The sequence below is a fragment of the Micrasema longulum genome, unplaced genomic scaffold (assembly GCF_059751315.1).
Source record: "Micrasema longulum isolate JH-2025_06_02 unplaced genomic scaffold, ASM5975131v1 h1tg001666l, whole genome shotgun sequence".
Taxonomy (NCBI): domain Eukaryota; kingdom Metazoa; phylum Arthropoda; class Insecta; order Trichoptera; family Brachycentridae; genus Micrasema; species Micrasema longulum.
The window spans coordinates 34,333-47,117 of record NW_028278845.1 but is presented as its reverse complement, the minus strand read 5'-3'; the positions used below and the strand labels follow the sequence as shown (position 1 = coordinate 47,117).

Here is a 12,785-nt window from a genome sequence, read left to right as displayed (position 1 = left end):
ATCTTAAATTACGTGGGACAAAAGAATTGGACGATGAAGATTATGATTCCAATAATTCTAAAAGTTCCAAAGCATCCTTGTTTTTTATTACTATATGCCTCCTTGTATTTTTATTATAAGCATTTTAACTACAATAAAGCTAATTTTTACTACGCTCGTACTGAAAAAAAACAGCGATCTCCATAGTAGAAACAAAAACAAATATCTGCATAACGCTATTGTTTGTTTAATTTTACTCTTGTATTTGTCCAGATGTTGGAATACTAGGAGCTGGCCGGTGGAATTGTGGCTTGTTTCTCGGCTCAATATCTGCACTGTACTTACGTTTTGTGCTAATATTATTACTATTATATTTTTGATAGTTTTCTCAATATTTATAAATGTACAAACGTGTATATGTATGTATATGTATACGTTTATGTATGTATGCATCTATTATTTAGATAACAACCATTGTAACTGGGAGCATAATATAAATAATGTAAATGAATGCCTCGACTCGGGTTGTGCCTAGTAAGGTGTTGAAAATATAAAAAAGAAAAAGGTATTTTTAAAATAAAAATAAAAAAACACAATCATTTCTTTATCCGCACCTAATGGTGCATAGAGCACTCCATTGGTACTCCAATCATAGCTTATCAGCGATTTATTATATGTATTTATTATTATTATTTACATGATGGAAAACTGTAAAGTTTCAGAATAGGAGTGTAGATTGGTGATTTAACTGTCAATTCCTTTGAACTCTTGGTAACTATAATGCATGCAAGGGGAAGCGATTTTCTGATGAATGAAAAATGATGATTTTTGAAAGAAATGAAAGTATGACTAAATGTGAGATCACTGTTAATGGAGTTATCCTGAAACAGGTATAAAAATTGATGTATCGGAGAAGTATGCATACCAGGGGTGGTATTCTGGACCTTCTCTACCCCTAGGGAGTGAATTATTTGAAAAATTTTTATTCTTTTAAAGTGACCTGACTTTGCTTCACATAATGGCCACACTGGTTATAAAACGTCAAAAAATATGAGCACGTGAAATCAAACATGAACATGAACATTACCCAAAACACTTAATTTAGCTGAATTGACCAAACCGTGTTAGTTTTATTTCCATTTTTGAGGCAGTTTTATACACCGTTTGACGTTTAATCATCAGTGTGGCCATTATGTGAATCAAAATCTCGTCACTTTAAGAGAATAAAATTTTTCAAATTAATCACTCTCTGGGGGTAGAGAACATCCAGAATACCTTTACATCCAGAATAAACCTTGTTTATGTAAGCACTATTTTAAGATTTAAAACAATAGTAAATAAATTAGGGACTGAAATTATACAATAAACTACCAAACAAAACTAAAAAGACTCCGACAACCTTTACAAAAGATGTCAAAAATATTATCATTGACTATATAATTTGACAATTTTTGAGTATGTCCATTTGGACATACTCAAAAATTGTTTGCAAAAAAGCATTTGCTTGCAGACTGGCTGGATTTCCTCCCTAGGGAGTTATTCATGTTTTTATTTATTGCAACAGCAATGACAGGTCATAAGCCTATAAATGCCTAGATTTCCATATTCCCTTCTTAATAATATTTTTCTTCTCTGTTTCAATAAATTTAAACATGAATAACTCCCTAAGGAAGAAATCCAGCCAGTCTGCAAGCATTTGGACATACTTAAACATTGTTGTATTAACTACCTGGTAAAAGAAGAAGCATATAAATTGGAAAATTGTTTTCAGGCGTTGCCTAGTAGGTGATTTGGTTCAGCCGGATGAATCTCACCCACATAAGTGTTTCAGCTCCTTTACTTCACAAAAGTCAACAGATGGAAGAGTTGAGGAAATGTGGATGTTTAAACATGGGCAGAAGGGTGAATCTTACACAGTGTGTAAAGTGACCACTTAAACCAGCTAATTACAGGTCATAAGCCCTGTAAATACCTAGAATTCCATATTCCCTTCTCAATAATGTTTTTCCTTTCTGTTGCAATAAATTTAAATATAACTTGAATTTTGAAAAAGACAATTTATTTTTCAAATAATTCTATCCGTAAGGGTTTATAAATAAATCGATTTCAAATTGAAAAATATAAAAAAATTCCCGCAGGAAGCGAAATCAGCCATACACAGTGGAGTTCTGGAGCCAACCATTATGTTTCGAAGCGAAGTACGGAATCGGAAAAACAAGAATGAAAGTAGGGTGAATGATGTTGAAATGCATCTAAAGGAATGCGTGGTAAAACTGTGTGCTTCTTCTTCTGGTCTTTCCTTGTCAGTTACCCCCGACTCCGACGTTGGCAATCACTACAGTAAAAACATCTCGGTCTTGCGCGACTCTAATATTCCGCAGCCAGGATAACTGCTTACTTATTGTACTTACCACAGTGATTAGTGATTCCTGGGAAAAGATGACCAGAGTGGTTTCCCGTTACTTTTTCCGGTGGATTTTTCTGTCGGGGTTACCTTCCCTTGAAAGCGCGAGAAACTCGCTTTCCATCCTCTCGTTATCTGCTGTGATCATACCGTTACAAGTGTGATCCCACTGCCCGGGATTTGCGACGTGAACGTCAGTAGTGTTGCCGGTGGAATGCAACTGGGCGTTCGCAGCATTATATAAAATCACACCCTCCAGCAAGATGTGACTCACTTCGACCCTACTGACAGTTCGAACCCGAAAATTGAGAACATTATTGCTTAAACAATTTTGAAATTTGACGGAACCAAGAAAGGAGTTTTGCGCTGGTTCGGACATGTAGAGTGAATGAACGGCGAAAGAATATCTAAAAAGTTTTACGAAGCGAATGTTGATGGAGGCAGAAAACGAGAAAGACCGAGCATAACCAAATCCAACAAACACTTTAAAATGGACATGTCAAAAGTCGTAATAATCGGCGCGAAGGCATGAAAAGATTTATGAATGTAAAAGAAACGAGGTCTGTATGCAAATACAGAGTGATATGGCATTCTATCATCTCTGTCACCCCTATGACTATGAGTAAGCGGTGTGATGGTTTATTTTTGTACATTATGGCAAGATGATCATTCTTCAGGCGCCAGTCCAGAGACTACCAAATAGTGGAATCAAAAAGTGCTCTATCAAATTTTTCGTCAATATGCCAGGAATGTATCTAAATGTACAATACAGCACTACTGCAAATTACAATGTACATAAATGATATTATTAGGTAATTCAAAAAACCTGTTTTTAAAACAAACACAATATATTGAAGGTCAAACATATAGTCCATAAAAACAATAGTAAACAAAGACGAATAAGTCACTAATACACATTATGGTTCATTGTTAGAGAGGAAAAGTCTAATACTGGTAATCCCAGCATGGAAAAAATCCACCTCTCCCGGTTCAATAAACCAATCACTCTCCACACAGGCATCAAAAACGGTAAATCTGTCCCGCATTTTGAAAGAACAAATGATCAGTGTTGCCTAGCTCCTAAATAGTTGCTCGGTACATATTATTTAATGCTCTCTAAAATGTTGGGATTGTAAATTAACCCGTTCAGAAGTTAAGGCCGTCATAAGCAAGCATAAGGAATTGAAACCTGAAGCTCAGACATGTTGGGCAAACATACAAATAAGCAGCCACGAGGCAAAGTAATCTTCACTCAATTTCCTTTTAATCATTTTACCAAGAAAACACTCGTCCTGGGTCCTGATTTTATTTCTCAGAAAGAATTGTTATTTGTCTTGTATTTAAAGTCTATGCTATTTTATTATTGATATTTTTTGTACGGGTTTTTTCGTAAGACTTTATATTGAAGCTTGTCAAGCAATTCATGAAAAAAATCTAGATTAATTGATAATTTTGAATATGTTTCAATCAAACCATTATATAATAAATCAGATTTAATCAATGAGTTTGGTTGAACTTTTTAAATGGAGATCGTTGTACTTCCTAGTAAATAATGTTGATTTTTACATGTGCAATTTTTCTACCATAAAATAAAACCTGCTCTAATACATAAATCAAACAAAATTTCTTAAATCAGTTATGTTTCAGGACAGTTGTCATTATAATATAATATACAAATATATAATTATGTTCCTATGTTATTAAAATAAAATTATGAATTAAATAGTTCAGTTCAATACTAAAATTAGTCTTCGAGGTGTTTATGTATATAAACTTACTAATTAAACTATATAGTATTATTGTCAATTGAGATTCTCAACAACTGCTTACATTATAGTCAGTGAGTATGTACGAAAAAATTACATATATCTTATATTTTAGTATTTTTAAATGGCGTTGTGAGTTTGAAGTACATGATTGAACATATCAAAACATTGAATAAATTAGAAATAATACTTCTAGATATAAGAGTTCCTTTTTTTAACAAAATTAAATTATAAAGACGTTTTTCAAATTGAATTTGTGTTTTCGTGTGCATACATCAACGTAATGTTAAATAATAAAATATAAATATTGAAGGTGGCGTTGAAATGGCTTTTTGAAAGCGAATCTACTTTCCGATGCTATGTTTTCTAATTACCGCTATTACCGAATGATTATTTTTACTTGTTTAAACAAAATATCACGTGTTCATACAAATTTAATAAAACAAAGGTTTTTTAAATCGTTACATTATTTATAAAAGCACTAGAAAGTTTCATTTGCTATTTTTGCTTCCTCGTCATAATAAAACATTTTAATAACTTTGTCAAACTATGATTGTTTCATTTTATTCTCTTGTGAATTCATTTTATTTCATTTTGATAGAAATTAATCATATTTATCTGTGTTTTCTCTTTTTAATGGTGGGTACAAAGCTTCTAGGACAGTGTTCATTTAGATATTTTTAGATAAAAATTGTACTTTTATTCATGGTCAAACAGTTTGTATGTAAAAATTCTTCGTAGAAGTTCATTATAATTTATTATAAAAATAAAATACGGGTGATACTCAAATCATTGAGTAACCGGTGACTGTTTTCATTAATTTCGCGAGTGATATATTTTATTATAAAAGAAAAGCCACAACAGTATATGTAAACTCACTAAAACACGCAAATTCTAAGAATTGTTGATCAAGGTAACTAATAAAAACTACATTTTAAAAGCTATTGTATTTACCCAGAAACACCATGTAAAAAGGACAAAAATATTTCAATTCAATCATTATTATAATATACTTACTGTTTTTGTTTAAATACATTTAATTTTAAAACAAAGGTACCAGTATCGGAGATGTCGCGAAAGCGATGAAACCGGTCACTGTTTGTTACAGATTTAAGTGTCACTTGTATTTTGTTTCCTTAATAAATCAATGAGTAATATAATTAATTCTGAAGATATGAATAAAAGACAAATATTTTTAATTCTATTAGTTGATAAGTTACGCTTTATGGTTTAAAATAACAAAAACTGACCAAATGTTGAAGTAATGTAAATATTAAATGATTAAAAATATAAAACAAATGGCTTAAAGCAGCAATTTTCATAACATACATTTTTTGTTTCAAAGTGTATGGCAAGTGTATAATATTAGAAATAATTCTACTTAAAATACATATTTTTTGCCAAATATTGAATTAACAGAAAAAACTATTATATTTTTCAACCGTTTTCTTTTAGGTAAAAACTGTTCATGTTAACTATGTTGAATGAAAAATCTTAGGAATATTATTTTTAATTGTTCGATCATATCCACAATTATTAATTATGCTTGTTTTTTAAGCACTTTTTAGTTAGAGTTCATTTACTATTTTTCTACTTAACCAAATGCAGAAAACGTTCTTAAAAAGAAACCATGTCATTCCCTTCCTATTACATTTATTGGATTAATCCTAACATGCATTTTTGTAAGGTAAAATTACACTTGTGTGTCTAGAATGTCAAGATTTTATAGGATTTTCATTAGTCGGCATCGTGGTGTAATGGTCTGCGCATTTGCCTACCATGCAAGAGGTCTCGGGTTCGATTCCCGATGTGGTTGATATGAAATATTTATTTATAGGGGTGTTTTCACCCTAAAATATTTCATAGTCTCTAGACTGGTACCTGAAGCTTAAGACTGATCACCTTAGCTTCATGTAACAAAAAATGGTCAAGATACGCTGCGATTGGTGTACCAATTCAGTGACCTATGCACCATCAGGTACGGAAAGGGAATGATGATGATGATGAAACAAGTCAAATAGAAAAAATGCATCTAAAAACATGTGTTTACTTGATGAGCTTTTCATCAACTCATTAATAATTATATACACACATTTGTATTATTTGTTCAATTCGCACACATTATTTCAGGTCTTCTTCTTTGTCATTTAAGTGGAGCTTTTATATTCAGGCCACTACAAAAATTTATAAATAAGTTCTACCAAAATAGTCAAAGCACTTTATTGTAATATTACGAATAATCAGTTTTTTTGTTAAATTAACTGGTTTCTGAAATAATACTTTTATCCTAGAATTTCATTTGCACAATCTGATTGCATTCGCTATTTATTTACATTTAACATCAACTTTATTTTCCGTGATTTTCTACATCCTGTGTTTAAAATTGTCTGAGCGCATATTTTTTTTCTGATCAAACCAAATGAGACTGGGTTACGATCGAGAAACCCTTAAAAAGAAATTAAGAGCTATCTTGCTGTCTTACGCCGTTAGGGTTTTGGAAAAAAAAAAAAGATCTTTAGTAAATATTCATTTTCAATTTGTGTACAGTGTCATGTATACAAATTATTATTAAAGATATGAAAATGTGTGAAAAATGACAAGATCGTAGAGGTTCCTATTATATTTTATATTATAATTATATCTAGGTAATAATGTGTTAGAAAACAATAAAGAATAATACAATAATAATAGAAAGCTTTCAATACAACATAAAATTATTGTTTATTTATTTTCCCACCTAATTTTAATAAGTCAACAGCTTAAAGCAGTGGTTAGCTCGATTGGCTGCCATTCATGGAGCCTCTGGTTTAATTTCCAACTAAAAATATGTCAAATAGTACACCAATCGGTGACCAGATGATTTCGCGCTTCAGGTGTCTGTCTACAGTCTAGTGAATATGAAATATGGCATTGTTTAAATCAATATCTAACAGAATATTCCTTTTGAATTTATTGATTATTTTATCTTTGTCGTGATAGAACTTTCGCTTGGTAGTATTGTCATACTGATAATAGCATTCAATTTTATTTTTATTTGTACTCTATAAAAATACTCAAACTAATAATGGAATGCCTTACACTAGAACAACGTTTCCAAATTGTGGAAATTCACTTTAAAACCCAGTGTTTAGTTCGCCAATCGTATATGGGTCTTTGTGAAACCATGAACTTACTGCGTGACAAGTTTGGCGATTGCATTATTTCTAGAAATGATCCTTTTAATTATTGGCCTCCACGATCCTGTGATTTAATGCCATTAGATGATTTTCATAGCCCCTATGGACAACTTTTGAAACGTTGGAATCCAATATAACAAGCATTCTTTTGGAAATTTGTTGGAAAAAGTGTCAAAAAATTGGACCGACAGAATTCACTCCGCAAGTTAGTCGGGGAAAATATTTGTCAGATATAATTTTTAAAAAAGTAATATGTGTTTTCCTTATTTCGAACACAATAAAAACCAACTTAGTTCAACGAACATTTGTTTCTTGTATTGTAAGTAGTATCAAGCTTAATAAACGATATTTACACTTTTTTTATCTGTCTTATTCTATAACTGATAGACTGATAAAATTATTCGCAATCTAATGTTTTCCATTGGATATATATAAAAAATTCATCGTTTTTTTCCAAGTCAAATCCGATAATTCCAACTTTTCGCATATTTCCGGTGTGGCAAAGGATCAAGTGGGTTTATTTTATTTCAAATGTGTAAATTAAAAAATTTAACATTCACTTCATCAGTAAACACCGGATACGCTTAAAGTTGAATACCCAACGGGTTTGAAAAAATATGGAATAGACAGTTCCTACAGGACGTCGGGATGTTACTTTAATTCTTCATTTTTAATGGTAAAAAAAAAACAACCAGCGAGAAATCGAACATGTTTGTGACCAATATATTAACAGAAAAGATGGCAATAACTTTTTTACACTTAGTACTTTGTTACAGTACTTTGTTACACAGTGTGTAAAGTGGCCACTTAAACCAGCCATTGACAGGTCATAAGCCCTGTAGATGCCTAGACTTCCATATTACCTTCTCTTAAATGTTCTTCATCTCTGTTGTAATATGTTAATATAATTATATGTCAACCGAGATAAAGGAATTATAAGGGACTGCAAACATAAAACAAAAAATATTGCTTATGAGAAAGCATAAAATAATGTTAAAGTATTTTTTATATTTTTTATGGGAGTTGCTTTATTATTTACCTTGCTTATAATATACAAGGTTTATATTTCACAAAGTGGATTTTTCTGCAATTAAACATCTTAAAATTTATCTAAACTATTGGGATCAGGAGGGATATATTAATGTGGGCTAATCAGGAACCTCTCCATTTGCTCACGTGGAGAGAAAACCACTTAAAACTCTTCAAGAGAAGCCGGCCTGTTGACTACTGCCAACTTCCGTTCCACTAGAGGAGTGTTCGGCATTTTGTTCCCTACTGTGGTTTATTTTACCAATTTCCTGCGCTATATTTATCATGTATGAAATGTTAAAGGATCCCTACTTTTACAAGAAATACAATTTCTGAAAATCGTATAGGTGTAGACATCGTAAACAGTAGGCAGCATGGTGAATGTTACACTGTAAAGTGATCGCATAACAGTTTCTTTTTATGTTTAATAGTTTTTAATCAAAACAACAAAACCAAAAAAGACAGTACAATGTCAATGATAGTACAATGACAACAACAACAAGAAAAACACAAAAAAGCTTCCTTAGATAAATAGCGTTTAAGAAGTTTATTATAATAAAGAGTATCAGATAACTACAATTTAACAATATACATATAAATCTATACAATATACGTACAAAATATATATATATATATATATATGTATATGTGTGTACAACTAGCGGACCCGACAGATGTTGTCCTGCCCAAACGTTGGCTTGCCTGCTACCAGCTGGTTAAACAAAATTTTTGTCGTAAATAAGGTCACACGTTATTTATTTTGGTATTTTTTGAGCTATTTATTACGAATATTCGTAATAAGGGTTCGATTTTCGCTCTTTCTCCTCATGTGATTAAATAAGAGTCCTCGTCGTGCTTAAATCAAAATTGCGCGAAAATCACTACTCTAGTGCCATAATCCATGGAGAAAATACCGGAATACGTGTTGCACTCAACTCATGCTCAACGCTAATTTAGTCATTCTTTAACCGCCGGCCGGGTTTTGACAGGACCTTAACATTTAATTCGAAACCTTTAGAAAAGAAAAACGACTGTGTCATGAAAGCATGCAAAAACTGTCCGTATAAAAGGAAAAGGACTTTTAATTTATAAGGTGCTGTATAAATATGATTGAATTCCAAAACTAAAAATGATTAATATTCAAACATAGAATTAAATTGGGTACCTATGTACTTGTTTATGGTTGAATTCCAAAACACAAAATAATTCATTTTCAAAAATAGAATTATTTTTACAAATGTCAAACTCTGCGCTACTTACCAACAGTGGTTCATTTTGTGTAAGAATCCGTTTTTCAAAAATGTATCAAATGTTAGTTCAAATTATTTAAGCATTACTAAAAATCCATTAAATATAAGATAATACGTAAAAATTCAAAAATTATAAGGAAATTAATCAATTCAGTATCCATGTAAAATAATTTATGTTTGCAAACGTTAAAATATAAACTTTTTAATATACAGAAGAACAGTGTCCTCCGAATTTTTCAATACATGCGTTTTAGTCGAATGCAACCCTGGAAACTCGATGAAAAACACATATTTGCTTCTAACATTTTTCCACATTAGAGATGTTATTATTTAACCTTGAGGTCGTAAATTAGACAATTCTGCAAAAAAACGCAGGTAAATCTGTCAAGCCATTTTCGAGTTTTTGCGAGACCAATAACGACGATTCATTTACAAATATGTATATTTAAACATAAATTTAAAACCAGTCATCAGAAAAATCCCAAACTAATTTATGTAAACCGAACATAATGTATACGTAAATATCTAATTTGGAGTATTTACAATAAATGATATCAAACTTTCGATTGTGTACATTTAATCTTTATCCAAGTATGTACTCAAATCTAGCAATAGCAAAGCATTGCCGGATTCAGTTCATAGTATGCAATGCAATGTCTCGCAGATACAACGCTGGAAATTTATAAATAGTAAAGTTTCATCAAAAATATCATAGGTGGCGCTGAAATCGTTCGCAGCGCGCTTACGAAATCTGTAATTTTTTTTACATAAGCTTAATTTTCTGATTGAAATGTTAGGACTGTACTTCACAGGATCATTTCTGTAGTACTTCCTCCCTCGTCATATTAACTCTTCACCAGAGTGACAAACCGCGATGAGGAGACGTGGCGCGGTTCCTTGAGCGTGAGGCAGGCCTCGGACCGGCTCACATGAGCTGGTCCGTGGCCATCGATGATCGTTCGCCGACCGGTTTTGTGCCGGTTGGTTATGGGGATCGTCGCTTTCTGAGCGGCCCTTTTAATAAAATTATGTTTCAAACTAGTGCAGCGTGAAGCTAAAATAGTTGATCAGATAGAAAAGATTTTTCCGGTTGTTTAGTATTCAAAGGATTAGCTATTATTTCATTTAACACAGAGAAAAAACGGTTAGAAAAATTACGAATGGTAATTTGTTATTTTAAAGTGATAGTAAAATATTTTAACTTGTCTGTAACAGTCTTGGAATTGAGTATTATTTCAGGGCCTCGATTATGATGGGAAGTTAAAATTTATCTACTAAGTCAAATTAAGTTTTCTGTATGAAAAACATGGAATATGTTTACAATTTTTATTTGTAAACATGTACAATTACTGGCTATCGACGATATACTTTGAATTTCATGCCCAATACACACACTTTCGTACGTAAATCGATATCAGTTTTTACCGTATCAGAATATAAGATGGAGATAGCCGTTCGTAATCCATTTAACATTTGTTAATGTTGTATGTTTCTTTTTTAGTTTATTCAGATAAATAATATAAGTGTACAATATGACTACTAAATACAATTTTTAAATCAATTTAATACATATATTTAAAGTAACGCTTAAAAAAATATATAAAACTTGGCTAAATAATGGGGAGTGACGTCTTAGAATAAGTTTTTTATTTTTAATTATGAATTATGAATGTTTTTAACATAACATATAAACTTCTGCAAATGGATCGGCCACATTATGCGCCATGGGGGTCTCCTGCACGACATCATAGAGGGAATGGCTGAGGGGACAATTATAGAGGGCGCCCCCGACGGGAATATTTGCAGCAAGTGTGCGAAGATTTTAACTGCGCCTCATGTGTCGAGCTGAAGAAGAGGGCTGCAGAAAATAGAGACCAATGGAGGACGAGATGCAGGACTTTGCTGCAAACCAATCCCCAGGATTAAGACTGCGAAGAAGATAAATTTGAAAAAGTAAAAAATTGTGTTTTCAATCAGTGCTACACACCTTATAGTAAGAGCAGCAGTATGTAGATTTTATATACATATACAATATAAGTAATTAAAAGTAGTTTTGAAGTATAAAAACATAAATGCAGCAGAGAAAAAAGAAAAAATAACAGGTATAGCAAGTAATCTTTAAAATTTGAAAAAGCAATATACGGAGAAGATTTTAAACCAAAGGTAGTTGATAAATGATGAGTATTCTTTCATCTGTTGATTTTTGTAAGGTAAAAAAGCTGGAAGATTTACTTACATGAGTTGAATTTATCCGAATTATTTCACGTAGTAGGTAGATACATTTATTTAAACCTGTTGGCTTATGAATACCGCATTTTACCTCTTACAAAGTTTATTGAAATTAAAACATACGTACATATCAATAGAGAAAGAAAACATTTTTAATAAGGGTATGTGGAAATCAAAGTATTTATTATTGTTGATATCTGATATTTATTTGTAAATAATAATATGTATTTCACCTATCGACGTAGATATACCCGTTCCAAGAGAGATGCAAGTTGTATAGCTTATCGTAAATGTAACACACATAGTAAGACATGATAGTAGGGTGTAATTTAAATATTCAATAATGAATAAACACAAAAGACAGTAAAAAAAACAAATACTTCTCTTTAGAAGCATTGCAACTTATTCAAAAGCCACATCGCCTCAGCTCAAAATATCCGTATTGATTAATACATTTTACCAAGAAAAACGGGTTATTACCTAAGAGTAACTTTAAGTAATCACTGTGCTTTATGTATTACGTTCATCACTCTTCCTACATAGGCATTCAAAGATTTGAATAATCATAATTCTTCCATTTGTTGATATTTTATTTTCCCTCGACCGTTAAGTACTGTGTTTGCATACCAAAAGTTGACATACTCATAATGTCATAGGAAGATAAATACATAATTTGTTTTTTTTCAATGAAATACCGTGATTATTATTAATATTTAAAATTGGCGTTTGTCTCTGAAATTCATAAAAAGTAAAAAACTTTAGCATTGTTTCGCCTTCGTGGTTAAGAAAATTTTAGGTCATCGCGAATGAAAGGATCACGAAGAAAAGTTAAGAAATAATTGAAAACCCGAAAAGAAAATAAATTTTAAAGGATAAAAAATTTCAGCCGGCCCCTTTGCGTCAACTCTGAAAAGGTGAGGGAAATATGAATAGGTGTCCTCTATGAAATTTC

At 31.5% G+C, this 12,785-nt stretch overlaps 1 non-coding gene across 1 annotated transcript; it reads left to right on the top strand.

Annotated features, from left to right (window-relative positions):
- Nucleotides 1-10,399: 10,399 nt before the first annotated feature.
- On the top strand, nt 10,400-10,617 carry LOC148274374 (small nucleolar RNA U3). Its single transcript, XR_015824310.1, has one exon. It is a non-coding gene; the product is annotated as a small nucleolar RNA U3 (small nucleolar RNA).
- The last annotated feature ends 2,168 nt before the right edge of the window (nt 10,618-12,785 follow it).